At 47.2% G+C, this 16,428-nt stretch overlaps 1 non-coding gene across 1 annotated transcript; it reads left to right on the forward strand.

Annotated features, from left to right (window-relative positions):
• Nucleotides 1-289: 289 nt before the first annotated feature.
• LOC143834595 (U6 spliceosomal RNA) lies at nt 290-396 on the forward strand. Its single transcript, XR_013229846.1, has one exon. It is a non-coding gene; the product is annotated as a U6 spliceosomal RNA (small nuclear RNA).
• The last annotated feature ends 16,032 nt before the right edge of the window (nt 397-16,428 follow it).

The raw sequence follows: 16,428 nt of genomic DNA on the forward strand, positions 1-16,428 counted from the left end.
GTGGGCAGAGTGGGGGTGTAAGTGGCATGGAGGCAGTCCCGGGCAAAGCACAAGTCCAGGTTTATGCTTGGCTAGCCAGTCCATTCCAAGCACCAATGTAAAACGAGGCATGTGAGCTACATCAAACACCATGGTCTTGGTATGCTGTTTGTCTGGGCGGGGCCAGTGGGGGCTGAGAGGGAGAGAAGGGAATGCTGAGAAGCACCCTCAGCAAGGCTCAATAGCAGGTTCCCTCCCCTGCCAGACAGCCTGAGGGGAAAGGTCTGCAGGACAAACCATGTAAACTACCCTGCTCGCTTCGACAGCACATATACTAAAATTGGAATGATACAGAGAAGATTAGCATGGCCCCTGAGCAAGGATGACACGCAAATTCGTGAAGCGTTCCATATTTTTCTCATCACTATACCATCCACTGCTAAAGACTACAGTCTGCTGAAAAAAAATTTCTGGTCCCCAAAGGTTGCCTTACAGATCAAATCTTTTTTAAAGAATCCATCTATTAGTTCAATAAGAGATCAGATATGTAAAACAAACGTCTCTGACTTCTCTATTCATCTCTATGATGATATAATAGATTCACTGGCTCAACTCGGGAAAGTATCTACTAAGCCTTCAAACTTTCCTTCCTCATGGTTTGACAATGATTGTCTAGTGAAAAAAAGAGAATTAAGGGCTCTTTTCAAAGTAGCGGTCAACTCAGGGCTAAAGAAAGACTTTGCTCAGTTCTTCGCTAACAAAACTACGTACCAAACTGTACTTAAAGCAAAAAAAGAATCTTTCTTCCAAAAACGTTGGTTAACACTCCATAACGCACTGAACTCTCCTAATAGTCGACTGTTTTGGAAAACGATAGCCAAGTTTTTGGGCAACAAATCCCCCATAGCCCCGCCGATCTCACCCCATATCTGGGAAGAGCATTTTCTAAATGTATTTTCTCCTCCCCTCCAGCCTGATAATCAGTCCTCTTCTATCGATTTTTCTTCTCTACCCCACTGGGCACCGGTTGAAGTGGAAGAGACCCATGAGTTGATAAGATCTCTAAAGCCCCATAAATCACCCAGGCCTGACGGCATCCCGCCAGAGCTCATTATTGATAATGCTCACTGGTGGGCCCCTATCCTGGCAAAGGTATTTTCTGCAACTGACTCTACTGGTCAAATTCCCGCATCATGGTTAAACTCCATTATTTTGCCGTTTTACAAAAAAGGAGAAATTACCCAGCCTATGAATTACTGCCCTATTAGTTTACTTTCTATAATTGGTAAACTCTACAGTAAGCACCTGTCCTTGAAACTATCTAACTGGGTACTCAGCAAGAACATTATAGGGCCTGAGCAAATTGGTTTTAAAAAAGGCTGTTCAACATTAGACCATTGCGCTGTTCTATCCTTTTTATGTGACAAGTATATAAAGCCTCCAAGAGGTAAACTATTTGTAGCATTCATAGATTTGAAGATGGCATTTGACTCTATCCTTAGATCGTCTCTGTGGAGCAAACTTGCCAGTCTCAATATTGACCCTCGCCTCTTATTTCTGCTGAAGAGTTTGCACTCTAATAACTTTTGTCAAATAAAATTTTCCCAACAGGGTAATCTAACAAATAAAATACCTGTAAGAATGGGCATCAAGCAGGGCTGTATTTTGGCACCTCAGTTATTTAATCTATTCCTACATGACCTCCCTGTATATCTGGAGGAGGTGAATGTTCATCCGCCTATGTTAGGGTCAAGACCTACCCCCCTACTATTGTATACTGATGACACAGTGTTATTATCCAGAACAAGAATTGGTCTTAAGCGTTATCTTAACAAATTTACTGAGTACTGTCGGGAAAACAATTTTAAAATTAACTTTGAAAAGACCAAAATAATGTTTTTTTCAAAAAGGCACTATAAATATTCATGGATAATTGGCGGAAATAACATCGAACAGGTCTATCAGTTTAAATACCTTGGAATCACATTAAATTTCAACAACAAATGGCTCACACACAAGAGGAAAGTTAGGAGTTCCATGAAAGGCCCGTTGGCTCTACTAACAAAATTTTATTCTCAAAAGGGCAATCATGACCTCTATGCAGCACTGAAAATATATAAGGCCAAAATGGTTCCACAGCTGCTTTATGGGATACCAATCTGGATCGAAGCATTTAATCATGATCTAGAAACACTCCATGGCTCCTTCCTCAGGTCATTATTCCAAGTCCCTAGAAATGTGGCTAATGACATCTTAATTGCTGAATTGGGCCAACAGAGACTTGAAACCAGAGCCTGGTCTCTTACCTTTAGATACTGGATCAATTTTCATTTTAGGGCTCATTCAAATAACCTTTTAGCTGCCCTGCTAAGCAATCCCCATAACTCCAATTGGTCTCATAGACTCTCTAACAAACTCCTCTCATTGGGCTTAGACATACATTCTTTGATGGACCACGAGGAGAAAAGTATTTATAAGTGTATAGTAAGGAGACTAGAGGACATTGAATATCAATCCTTACTGTCATTTACTTCTCCATCCTGCTCTCTCCGCGTATGGAATATTGTCCCGCTATATAAAGTTATCCCCCCCTACCTGACTATCATTGAAGCTTTCTCTGACAGGAAAGCACTCTTATTTGCTCGGCTGAACTCTTTCCCCTCTAATGTTCTTTTAGGAAGGTTTAACCGCATTCATTTAGCGGAGAGACTATGTTTTCACAGCTGTATGGTCCCTGATCTCCTTCCGCACATTATTATGTTCTGCCCTAAATTTTCTCTATACCGCCAGGGGGTATCCGACATTCTATCTTCCTTTCATTTCCATAGTAACGAAACGGCCGCGATCAATAAATTACTTGATAGCAAGGATCCTGAGCAGATCGCCCGCATTGCAAAATTTTTAGCAAAGGTTTTTAGAATTAATTCCTTGTTTTTAACAAAATTGAGTAACTCTGATTCTTATAATTGTACTATTTTGTATTTCCATACCTGTATTGTTTTTTATGCCAATAAAGGCTTTTGTTGTTGTTACCCTGCCCGGACTTGCTACACTAGCAAGTAGCCAGCAGTCAGTAGAAAGACGGCATCTCCCTACAATGGCCTGGGAGGGGAAGGAATGTGAGGAATGCCAGCACGCCATGCTCCAGTCCTCAACAGACCGGGGAAGAGCCAGGGTGAGAGCTCGAGGTGGAGGGACATGCAAGGAAGGAAAGAGCGTTACTTACCGAGCAAATTTGAGCGGCTGAGAAACGGTGGTGAGGTGACGCTACTGGAAGAGGGAATGGAGCCAGGAGGGGGTGGGGGTTAAAAGGCACGGAAGGAGGAGGGAAGGAGAGGATATAAGGGAGAATGGGAGTCGCACTGGGTGGTGGGAAAAGACTGGAGAAGGGAAAGAGGGAGAAGCGCTTTATCTGGCATGGCTGTTTAAAGACACTGGGAACTAGCTACAAGTAGCAGAGTCTGCTTCATTGACAAACGGTAAAAGGGACAAGATGGTTGAAGGGGGCGGGGGCCCTGGGAGGGGCTGCGGGGCCCCCACACTGTTGTACCTGGAGGAACAATGGCTGGGATTTCCATTTCACTCACCCAGCCTTGAATAATCACCCATCTATGGCTTCCACTTTGGTCGGGGCCTGTTTCTTGGCAATGGGTACGGAGTTCTTGTGCTGGAAGGTGGCGTCAATGTAGGAACGGGTGGCCCTGGAGTCTACCAAGGCACGGACAAGGAGCCACTGCCCCTGTGGCAATTGCAGGCAAACAGGCAGCAGTAGGTGCATCAAACCTGGACCAGGCCCAACGGTACCTCCTAGGTGGACAGGGCCGAGGTTGCCTAGGTGTGGACATTTCCCACCAGCTTGGTCTTTTTGGGGCACTGGCCTGCATAATGACCTGTACCCCTGCAATATAGACACAGGTTCTGTATGCGGCGGAGCTGCTTTTCACTGGGGTCTAACCGAGGCCGTACACTACCTAGTTGCATTGGTTCCCCCAGATCCAGGGAAACTGCTGCCTTGGGAGTAAGCTTGTGCGATTCAGCCACTTTGGCGGCCGTTACCTCCAGGCTCAGCGGCATGACAGCAGGCGCAACCACGCAGGCGCGGAATTCAATGCCTGCGTGGTTGCGCCCAGTGTCACGCCACTGCTGGTACCGCCCTCCCCACCACAGCAGAGGGAACGGCCGCCGAAGCAGCCGAATCACACAAGCCTACTTGGGAGTGGTGAGGCAGGGCAAAGATGGATTTCCATGGCCACATGGAGGGTTTCCACACTGGGTGAGGCGAAGTTCTTCCAGCTGGTTGTCATACGGTGTGGCTATCAACATGAACCAGCTCATCCAGGATCTCCTCCACCAGTCCTGCCACAAACCGATCCACCAAAGCAGGTTCGTTCCAATCCAGGTCCTGTAACAGGATCTGGAATTCTGCAGCATAGTCCCGCACAGATCTTGTCCCTTGGCACAGCTGCTGCAGACACCTGCTGGCCCAGATCACCTTCTGTGCATCCCCAAAAGCTTCTTTCATCTTAGCCACAAAAGCCTGGAAATTAGCCAGCTCAGGAGCATCGGCAATCAGAAGTGGTGTAGACTACCAGGCAGCTGGCCCTTTAAGCAGGCTGATGGTGAAGCTGACCTTCTATGGGGAATTCCCTTGGATGAGCACCAATGAACATTTTCACTTGTGCCAGGAACGTGGAAAAATCCTCCCGCTGTCTCTCATACTTCTCTGGAGCCTAGAGAGGGCTGGAGGGCAAAGGCCCTTGGGCAGTGGCCCCAGCTGCTTGCTGAAGCCCCAATACTGCAGTGGTAAGTTGCTGCACCTGGGTCTCTAAGTCTTGATTATGAGCATTCAGGTCAGCCCCTGTTGCTCCAGCAACTGGTTATGGGCAGCAAAGTTTGCTGCTGTGGCTTGACCCATCCTGGCTGGAGTTGCTGGCTCTTAGTTCCAGCCTCTAGGATGGTGGGGTGGGTGCAAAGTATGCTGTCCTAACTGGCCACACCCTGGGCTGCAGAGCCTAGCCGGAGTCTACATCAAAGCAAAGTCAAAATCCAGTCCAAGATGTTAAGAATCAAAGCAAGCAGAGTTAAGCGCAAGGCAAAGAGTAGTCAAGGGAAAGCCAAGGTCAGAGTCCAGATAATATATATTCAACAAAGCCAGTCCAATTACCAGGTGCGTAGTCAAAAGCCATTTGCCAGGAGTCAGGGAAGCCGATAGTCACAGTAGTTCAGGAGTTCGCAGGGACAAGGAATCCAAACTGGACGGGAGGGTATCTGCATGGATTGCACCCATGCCAAATAGCTGCTACTGTCTCTCCTAAAAGTAGCTCAGCTAATTGGCTGCACTTGGGGGAGGACTCACTCATCCTCCCCAGGAGCTATCCTAGCTGGGCCACCTCTACTTTGACAGCATGCCTGTAGTCTCTGTCTCCTTCAGCATTCAGCAAACACCACCCTTCTGCCTTGTCTACGTCACTCAGGCGAGCTTTCAGGACTGGAATGCATCTGCGGCTGCACCAAAGATGCCTCTTGGGAAGAGCCTGGCTGACTTGTACTGCTTTCCCCTGCTGCACCTTCCGAGGCCCCTGTCAGGAATCAGGCTGAGCCAAGCCTGCAGAGTCCGTGATAAAGACACATCCGAGATCCAACAGTCAGTTGAAATCCAAAGAGAGCTTTATTGAACAGAGTCCACAGAATGCTAAAGCAAACCATGATCTTCCTAAGCAAAGATCTTGATAATAACAAAGAGCAAAAGTACAGAGCAGACATAGGGTCCTCCCCACAAGGGAGTGGCACAAAGGCATTTCGGCGGGAGAGCACCAGAGGTGCCAGGGTTCACAGGCTTGCCAGATGGCCAGATGTTACAGCTTTGTTGAGACTAGGCTGTCGAAGCAAGGCCACTAAGAGAAGATTGATAAAACAGCAGAAGAAAAACCCACTGGGAAAGAAGGGGAGTATTGGAGCCTGAGGCCAGATTTACAGGTTTACAACCCTCAACCTTGCCCACCTTCCAGAAATGAAACTAATGGGCATGAATCGAGGTTCATGACATTCAGCTCCCCTTAAGCCCCCCCCCGCCCGCCTCACCCTCCCGTAGCGGGGAGAGCACGTCCCGGTTTGTCTGGGAAGTGGGAGTGGAATTTGTGCAGCAAGAGGGGGGCCGCACGTCCTCTGCATCCACCCATTCATTGTCAGAATCAGGGAAGCCCTTCCATGCCACAAGATATTGCAAGTGTTTGTGGGAGAGACGGGAATCCATGATTTCAAACAGCTCGTAGTGGGTTTCACCCCCCACCATCACCGGAGGTGGAGGCGGGGATTTGGAGTGCCACTTATCAGGAGGGGGTGCCTTCTTTACCAAACTCACATGAAACACAGGGTGCACCTTTCGGTATGCAGCTGGAAGTTCCACCAGGATCGCCACCACATTAAGAACTTCCGTGACCTTAAACTGACCCACGAATTTATAGCTTCTTACACGGTCTCCGGTTCTTCAAGTGTTTTGTTGAAATGAACACCTCATCTCCCACCGTGTAGGCAGGAGCGGGCTGCCTCTTACGGTCAGCCCATTTTTTGAAGTCCTCCTTAGCTTTATTTAAGATGACAGTTACCTCTGCCCAGGTGTCCCTGACCCTGGAAGCCCACTCCTCCACCCCTGGGGGAATGGCCTCCGACTCCCCGGGCAGTTTCATCAGGGCCGGGAAGGGGGGAGAAGCATACCCATGGACCACCTCAAAGTGAGATTTTCCCGTACTGGCATGCGGGGCGTTGTTATATGCATATTCCGCCAATGCCAACAGTTGGGTCCAGTCGCCCTAGTGGTAGTTCAAGAAACAACGAAGATACTGCTCCAGCACCTGATTCACCTGCTCGGTCTGCCCAGCTCCCAGGCCACCCCTGCCAGCTCCGTGAGGGCCCCCCAAAACTTGGTCATGTACTGGGACCCCCTATGGCTGATTATCTTGCAGGGGAACCCATGCAACCTCATTATGTGGGCAACGAACAGTTATGCCAAAGGGGGGCAGATGGAAGTCCCGCACAAGGGACAAAGTGTGCTTGCTTGGAGAACTGATCTACCACCACCCATATGATGGTTTTTCCCTGGCTTGGGGGCAGGTTAGTGATGAAATCCATCAAGATTACCTCCCAGGGGTGGCTTGGGACATCCAGTAGCTTTAGTAACCCCTGGGGCTTTCCCACCCCTGCATGTGGGTGAGACATTCTGGGCATCCCTTGACATATTCCTCCATGTCCCTTCAGACCCTTGGCCACTAGAACTGGTGATGAAACAACCCCAACGTTTTTACTGTCATGGCAGGTTTCCAGCACTTGCATCCAAAGTAACGCGGGAGTGTACAGCAGGTTCTCTTTGTACCAGAGACCCCCATGTTCCCTCAGTTGGGGCTGTAGCCCCTTCAGTTCTGGGTCCCCCTCCAGGGCAGCCCAAAGCTCCAGGGAGGTGCACCCCAGTGGTGAAGGTGCATGGTCCACTCCCCCGGGGTTCCTGCCCTCCCCTTTTGTCTGGCTGCGGGTCTGCACCAACAACCCCAGCTGCTCGGGACTGAATACCGTGTCTACCTTGGGGGTCCTCTTCCCCCCCCCCCCCCCGGGTGCATGTGGGACAAGGCGTTTGCCATGAAGTTCTTCTTCCCTGGGATGTGTACCAATTTAAATCTGAACCGGAAGAAGAAATCTGCCCAGTGAATTTGCTTGGCATTGAGGGTGCGTGGTTTGTGCACATCTGGAAGGAGGAAGAAGAAGAAGAAGAGTTGGTTCTTATATGCCGCTTTTCCCTACCCGAAGGAGGCTCAAAGCGGCTTACAGTCGCCTTCCCATTCCTCTCCCCACAACAGACACCCTGTGGGGTGGGTGAGGCTGAGAGAGCGCTGATATCACTGCTCAGTCAGAACAGTTTTATCAGTGCTGTGGCGAGCCCAAGGTCACCCAGCTGGCTGCATGTGGGGGAGTGCAGAATCGAACCTGGCATGCCAGATTAGAAGTCCGCACTCCTAACCACTATACCAAACTGGAGGGTGGGAGGTAGTATCCTTCGGGGTGGCACCGGAGTTCTGATGGGGAGGGTCCGCCGAGGGGCACCTGGCTGGGCAGACCATCCTCATTTCCCGAGCTCCCGGACAGGAGGGGCTCAGGGCTGTTGGCCACCACCCTGTCTCAGTCTTCGGCCAGCTCCACTGGGGCCAGCATCGGTCTTGGCCCGCCCGACTTGCCCGGAGACTTGTCGGGGTGGGGACAGTCTCCCAGGGGTCTGGGCTTGCTGTGCTCTGGGGCGGGCGCTGTCTTTGCTTTGGCCAGGCGGATCGGGCACACCGCAGTGAAGTGACCTTTTCCCCCACACTTGTGGCACAGACCCTGCAGTTTCCTGCCACCGGGAATAATCTTTAAAGTCCACAAGTTCGGTTTCCACCAGGCCAGCTATGTCAATCCACTGCTGCAGGGGCCCCCCAATCAGGAGCCCCCAGTTGGAGATGCCGTTGGCCAAGGGGCGGTCCAGGCTTAGGAACGCGAGCACCTTCTGGATCTCATTCATGGTGGGGATCTTGGCCAGAAGGGAGCGGAAGTCTATGACATAGTCCATCACCAGCCTCCCCTTCTGCTTCAGCTCCCCCAGGGCCTCGCGGGTTTCCTCTCCTGGAAGGGGTCCCGGAAAGCGGCCGTGAGTCCCGCCCGAAAAACCTCCAGGGAGATGGCACCAGAGTTCCATTCTCATGTTGGTCTACCCACCAAGTCTTGGCCCAGCCCCGTTGGGAAAGAAGGGGTGTATTGGCGCCTGAGGACAGATTTACAGGTTTACAACCCTCAACCTTGCCCACCTTCCAGAAACGAAACTAACGGGCATGAATCGAGGTTCATGACAGCCCCTCTCTCTTCTGCCAGAGCTGGCTCAGCTGCAGGCCCTGGTTTTGTGGAGACTGGGAGACTGGAGGTCGCAGTGGGGGCATGACAAGGTGGCAGCAAAGGTGGATCTCCTCCCCTTGTTCTGTAAAGTGCACCCATTTTTTCACATCAGCCTTCTGAAGCCGGCACTGCCCCCCCACCCTCATTGCTGCTTCCTGCTTTCCTTTCTCCCTCCTTTTCTCCCCCACTCGAAGCAGTGGGATCCAGTGCTCCATTTTGAAGTGTTAAAAACATGAGCAGACATGCCAGCCCACTCGGCTCCGGCATTTCACACCCAGCTGGGTTCAAACACTTCCCCTTGGGAAAGGTTTTCTGGTGCTCCTGGGAAGAGAAGGTTCTGTTCATGTGCCCATAAAACCTGGGTCCAATCTAAGAGCAGTGTCACAGTCAATTTTCCATTTTGACATATTGCCTTAACATTTTTTTATGTCCTATCTTCAATAAAATTAACTTCTGGTGAAATGCTGAGCGTCACTAAGTCACTTAGTCACTAAGTTAGGATATCAAGGAAGGGCTCCACAGGTGCCCTGTTTGCCTGATCTGTGGCAGGCAGCCTCCAGCAGCGCCATTCGCAGAAAGAGGGAGCTGGAGGCAGCAGGATGCTGGCGGGGGGGGGGGGGCTACATGGCCCCTTTTAGAGCCCCACATCATGCGACAGAGGCAGTCGTGAGGCTTTGGGGGGTGGGGGAGGCGGGGGGGTATTTCTCCCTCCTTGCTTGCCACCACCTGGAGCTCCACGGAGTATCTTATTGCTGGTCTTGAGAATTTTGTAGAGCCATGCTGGCAGGGGTATATAAAATAATTTTTAAACGTATTTTGGCAATATATTACTTCATCATATATAGAAAGGGGTTACAATTTCTATATGAATCCCATGGTGTCCAACTAATAGTTAGAAGGAATAGTATTGAGAGTTGCCAAAAAAGTCAGAACCACCCATATTTCTTAGTTTTTTCCTCTTTAAAAGTTGTAATCCTTTAATGAATTAAATACAGCAATTAAAGAGGATTTGTGAAATCCAAATTGGCATAAAAAATTGAGTGTGCTTTTTTGTCACTCAAACACCTAATATGATAATTAATCTGAAGCCCCTCAGATTCAGAGATTCTACACACTCTGCCTCTTTTATCCTTCTTTGTATTCTTCTGACAGCCTGACTGTAATTTCTTTTAGAAGGATTGATCTCTGTTTCAATTACTATCTAAATCACAACACTAGATACCAAGTGAAGTGCTGTGACTGAATGATTCCTCTGTACAAGAAGACAATGCCTTGAAGATGGCTCTACAGGTGGCTGATCCTGTTAATGGCTTCTTTGGAAAGTGACCGAATGACTGTTTGTTTTCTTTCTTTCCATAGTCTGCCATTGTCTGCAATATGGTCCTTTAAAAGGTAGCAGCCTGTCTACAAAAACAGAATAGATGGCCTTATCATACAGTGATGTCCTGTTAAACATTTGATATTTAGAAGCCATGCTGTAAACACTGCAGACATCTGCCACCATATATATTCAGTAATGTAATCAGAAGTGGACTAGATGTTTGTGTCCTCTTCCTGAAGGCTAATGTCAAAGAGGGACATGGAGCAAGGGAGGGTGTGAATGAGAAAGGGACATATTAGTCCATTTGCCAGGAAAGAGCAGGGCTGTCAAATCCAAAAGTGTTGGAGATCCAAACTGCCCCCAGACTGATAACTAGGAGCCACACTTCTAAGGTTTCAAAATTCCTTGTTGACACCTAACCATTAATTATGCCTGCATTAAACCCTCTATTATAGCACTCCACTGTCCTCTTCCTGATGTAATTAATGACAGCTAGTTTAGGAGGGCTGAGAGGAGAGGCTGATATGTGGTGGTAGCCACTGATGAATTGGGCTTCCTTTTATCCTGAAGGTGTGAGTGTGGAGTATAGTAATGATGTCATTGCTGTGCTGTAGAGATGAAAAGAAATGTTTAACATCCCAGTAGAAACACGGAAATGAAGACGTAATCCTCCTCTTTGCTTTTAAGGGAAAGGGAAACTACTTTAACATGGTTGCACTTCTTAACTCACAGACTATGGGCCAAACTAGACAATACCGTGTATTCTGTATGCTGTATTCTGGACTCAAGTACTGTCTAATTTGGCCTGAAGCATATTTTGGGTTTAGAAATCTACCCTGGGGAGTGGCCATAGACCACATAATTTGTGGAGGAACAGTTAAGCAGCAGTATACTTTATAGTTTTCATTTGGAATGTCTCAGGTTAAGGGATCTCAGATGCAGGGAAAGACCTTTCTTGCTTGAAATACCAGTGTGCTGCAGCCTGTCATGGCACCCACCAGTGCGTTTCTGGGCACCCAATTGTTTTTTCTCCAAAGCATTTCATCATCTGTGTTACACTGGAGCCAGAGCTGCTTCAAAACAGCCCAGGGGGTATAGTCTAACATTCATTGAGGTTGGAAACTCCATGGGAGAAAAATTCTGAACCAGATGGATTCCTGGTCTGATGATGTAAAATGGCTTCGTATGCTTACAGCTGCACAATCAGCCATCAGTGCACTAAGGAAATGACATGTCAGTAAAATAGAAAGTGATGTTCTTTATCTTTCATATGGAGTTTTTCTGCAAACAATAAAAGAGTATTTATTTTTATGTTGTACCGTATTTGCCGGCGTATAAGACAGCTGGGCGTATAAGACGACCCCCCCCCCAACATTTCCACTCAAAATATAGAGTTTGTTATATACCTGGCCTGCCCCTGCATCTCCCTGTGACCGGCACTAGTGCGCAAGTGTGCATGTGTGAGCTCTGCGTAGACAAGGGGAGTGCCGGAGTGCCGCTGCTTCCCGCCAAGCAGAACGGGCCGGTCACACCGAAAAGGCTGGCACCCCTGTCTCGCTGCTGATGCTCACCGCAGCCTCCCTGATGACCTGCCACAGCCGCGCTGGATACCACGCGATACTGGGTGGTATGTAGAATGAGGTGGGCGGGCATCGGGAGGCCACTATGGGCAGCTATGTCTATCCCAACTGAAGTGCACCCGGCGTATAGGACGACCCCCCCACTTGGAGGCATGTTTTTCAGGGGGGGAAGTAGTCTTATACTCCAGCAAATACAGTATATGTCCAAAAAGGGTTTATAGCCAATAATTTACAGAATATTCGTCTAGTTATGCTGTGTGTGAGAGAGGACTCCCTGTCACAAATAAACGAACAGGCTTTGGCTTTATTGCTGAGTTGGGCAAAGAAGAACCGCTTTGCCCTTTGGGCAGTTTTGCAATAATCTGCAAAATGTTCAGCAAAGTTGAGAAATTTCTTGGCCACTCCATCTGCAACTGCAAAGAGAATGCAGCAAGACAATAGCAAGGATGCACTGCTGTGCCTATACATGCCCAGAAAACCTGCTTGTTACAGTTGACACAAACAAAGGATGTTTCCTTGCAAATGTTATGTGAATATTAGACATTGCCTATTGTTGCATTTCCCATGGTTAGGTATTTATGCATAGTTGAAATTATCATTAGGCTAATTTGTTTTTTCTGCATTGATTTTCTTAAAATAACACTTATTATATACTTCGTTTATATGCCTAATTAGATGAGCATAAATATCATGTACTTGTTGCATACTTCATATAGCATATATTAATTGTTCCTCTCAGAATGTGTATGAGTACATTCAGTGTGTAAGATACTGACTAACTGACGAGGGCAGAGGAATCTAAACAACAGATGATAAACACCACTAAATCTGTGGTGCCTTCAAATATGTCTGTACTATGAAAAATTGTCACCTTACCTCATAACACTTCACTGGTGTCAGCCATACAACCATGTCCTAAAATACATTTACACGTACACATTAACCAGAAGAGGATATGGCAAACTCCTTTTGAAACCATGACAAAAGACCAGAAGCATTTGGGCAGTTCTGCTATTCCATCAGTTCATGAAATATAAAAAGGCTCACGTATAATAAAAGCAAAGCAGGATCTTGATTCTACCATTTTAGTTGCCATAAAGGTGATAGTAAAGAGATCTAGAATAAGTTCCCAAAAGAATTCATTATTTTATAATCTCATTTGGAACACATTCTAACAACACCGCATTCCTTGACGTGACAAAGGGACGAGCTAGCCCATTGCAGAGGCACAACGATGGGTCTGGAACACATTCAGTAATCATATGGTGATTCAAGGTATTGTCCATTTATTCTGAAAATTTTATTATAAAAGTATTTCATGTAAAGCTCCACTACTATATATTGGGATATATGGACCTAGGAAATCTATTCATTGAAAGTGTGGATCACAAATCATCAGTAAAACTTATAAAACTCAAACTGACCAGTCACCCACTACCTGATTAGCCTTAATCCAGGAAAAGTCCATTCCAGGACCCAATCAGGAGGCAGCCCTCAGCCAGGAAGGGCTTAATAAGGAGCCAGTTCTCCACCTCCAACTTCCTGTCAGTTTCAGAAGTTTGTTGGGTAAAAGAGGACCCAGACTCAGAGCATACTCTGCTACCAGTAAGTTGCCCGGGCCTCTTAGAACTCAGAGATGGGGTTTGTTGGGGCAGCTTCTGAGAACCTTCTGGAGGTGGCCCAGAAATGGCCACCTACTGGTCCTCTGGGATCAATTTTGCTGAAGAAATGCCTCTTCCCTGGGAATGTGTATGAGGAATGGCCCTCCCTGGTAGCTTAGCCCCAGTCAGGAGTCAGCCCTCAACCCGGTCAGCTCTCCACCTCCAATTTCCTGCTAGTTTCAGGAGTTTCCTGGGTGGAAGAGGAGCCAGCCTCAGCGCATGCCCTGCTGCCAGTAACTTACCTCCTGGCCTCTTTCAACTTGGAGTACATGGGGGGGAGGGAGCTGGGGGCAGCCTTTGAGAGCCTTCTGGAGGTGGGGGCTGGAGATGACCCAGAAACAACCCCCTGCTGGCCTGCTAGGATCCAGGGTGCCAAGGAAATGCCTCTGCCCTAGGGATGTTTTCTCATAAGTAGTGAGCCGCCTCCTGATTCAGCCTCTGTGTGCCATGTGTGGAGGACTGTAGGAGGCCCAGAAAAGCCACTTTGCCAGCCCTCTGGGACCCAGGACATACAACTGTTTTTGATTTACTCTGATATTGAACTAACTGAAGAATGTACTCACTGAAAGGATTTCAGTTCTTTAAGCATATTTTGCTATCAATTAAATATTTTAATTAAATGAAGAAATTGTGACAAGTTTATGAATTGATGTTTATTTTTATTAGCAATTACTGCCACCCAGCATTTCTCAGTGTTTCCCACCTGGAGCCTGGCATCCCTGAACCTCCATGGGAACCCAAGCCTGGGCTTTTCTCCAGGGAGACTGATCTCTGTTGCCTGGAAATGACCTGCAGTTCCAGCAAGTCCCCAGGTCCCAACCGCTCCCATCCTGCAACCTCTCTGCCACAGAGTTCCTCCCTCCCAAGGAAGCCCCTTCATCTCCAGGAGTCTGGAGATGAGTTGCCATTGTAGTGTCCCCCCTCCAAAGCAGCCATTTTTCCCTGGGGAGCTGGTCTCTATAGTCCAAATCCAGGAGATTTCCCGGCCGCAGCTGGAGGTTGGTGACCCCTGGGTCAGGAATGTTCCTTGAGGTTTGGAGGCGGGGCCTCAAGAGTTCAGGGGTGGGCAGGAGCTTCTGCCATGTAGCCAGTCCCCAGGAAGGATGCAGTGCAGGTTTGCATCCTAGCACTTGTTGTATTCCTGGGTACAACAGGCTTTGCCTCTATCATCTTAAATAATAAACACATAATAATAAATAATAAACACATCTTAAATAATAAACATGTGCTAGGAAAAAATGACATTACAACAGAATATTTAGCCCTTTAAGTCAACTTGGAAACTTCTAGCTGGTGCAGAACGCTTCTGCACAGTTATTGCCGGGCACTAGGAAGAAATTTATTTGTTGTTTGGGGTTTTTTGGGTTTTGTTTGTTACATTTCTATACTGCCCTCCCTTATGTCTCAGGATGGTCTACATTAAACATTTGTAGCTTGCAAAGTTATGGTTTACAGCTCAATAGTATATAGAATACAGAACACAAGAATACTTTGAATTTGTAACACTTTGAACGTAGTACAGAAAATGCCAACAATTTTAGCTTAAAACAATTGTGAACTTAAATGCAGTTTAACCATCCATAACAGTCAGTTGCCAGTCTGGTGTTGCCCTATGTTGGCTCTGTTGGGCATAGCTGGTGATTGGGAAAGGGTTTCTGCATTGGTGTTATTCTGCTGGCCTCAACCAAAGGCTTGGTGGAAGAGCTCCATTTTACAAACCTTGTTTTAGGGTTGCCAGCTCTGGGCTGGGAAAGACCTGGAGACTTTGGAGGTAGAGCCTGCAGAGGGCAAGATTTAAGAAAGGGAGGGACTTCAATTCAAAGTGCTAGTTATCACCATTAAAACTCTTCATGGCCTTGGATTCATATGCCTACAGTACTGCTTCTCCTGCTGTGTTTCATTGTTATAGCTTCATTCATCTGGGTAAAACCTTTTGAAAGTGCTCCATATGGGTAGGACTGGCAACAGCCTGTTCACATTGATTGTTTGGTTGATTGGTTGATTGATTGATGCATTTATTTGCCACCCTTTCTTCAGAGACTCATTTTTGGCAATAGCTCCTTACCTTCTGGAACAGTGTATTTTAGGAGGTCAGGAAGGTCCCCAAATTTCTTTAATTCCACAGAATGTGTAAAACATAAATGTTCAGGAGGGGATTTTTATGATGGAATTATAATGGAACAGTCCAGGAGAATGCCACTATAATGGAATAGAACTGTAGTTTACTGCAGTCATTCTAGGCATTAGCCTGCATTTACTACATTGACTTCTACCTTTGTAATTCCACTCAACCAACAAGTACAGAAACATATTCAGGTGCATACTTCTATGCTAGTTAAGTTGCTGCATGACTACTCCTGGAGCTTTCCACCCAAGGTATATCTTATTTATTTATTTCCTTCAATTACTAACCCACCACTCCTGACAGTGTCAGCTCATGACAGATTAAAATTACAATATTACAACAGCATAAAAACCTTAGGACCACAATACAATACAATACAATACATCTGAGCAGCATCCTATATACAGTATTAATAACCATTCGCTTGCAACCCTTCGCAACCAGCTCAGAGTTCTCTCTCTCTGAGTCAAGGGATATTTTGATCCAGAGATTTAGAGGTTTATGGATTTATAGGAGGGGCCAAAGATGACACTGAGTCAGTTTCCCGGCCTCAACCAAACACCTAATGGAAGAATGTCAGAAGTTTTAAAATTACAGGCCAGACCTTGAAGGATGTTGTAAACCAGAACTAGACTGCAACATTTGTTTAGTGTTAAGATGAATAATTGTGATTGTTCACAGAATTATAGATATGTCAGTAATCAGGGCTGAAAAGGAATGTCATCACTTTTTGCGCTGCCATGCAATTTCTATCATCCTTGAAATACACAGGTGATAATGATCTCATGCTCGGGATGCTGACACAAGGACATTTGTGAAACATCATCTTTCCCTATTTCCTTCTCTTTCAAT

This window comes from Paroedura picta, chromosome 3, assembly GCF_049243985.1.
Source record: "Paroedura picta isolate Pp20150507F chromosome 3, Ppicta_v3.0, whole genome shotgun sequence".
Lineage (NCBI taxonomy): Eukaryota > Metazoa > Chordata > Lepidosauria > Squamata > Gekkonidae > Paroedura > Paroedura picta.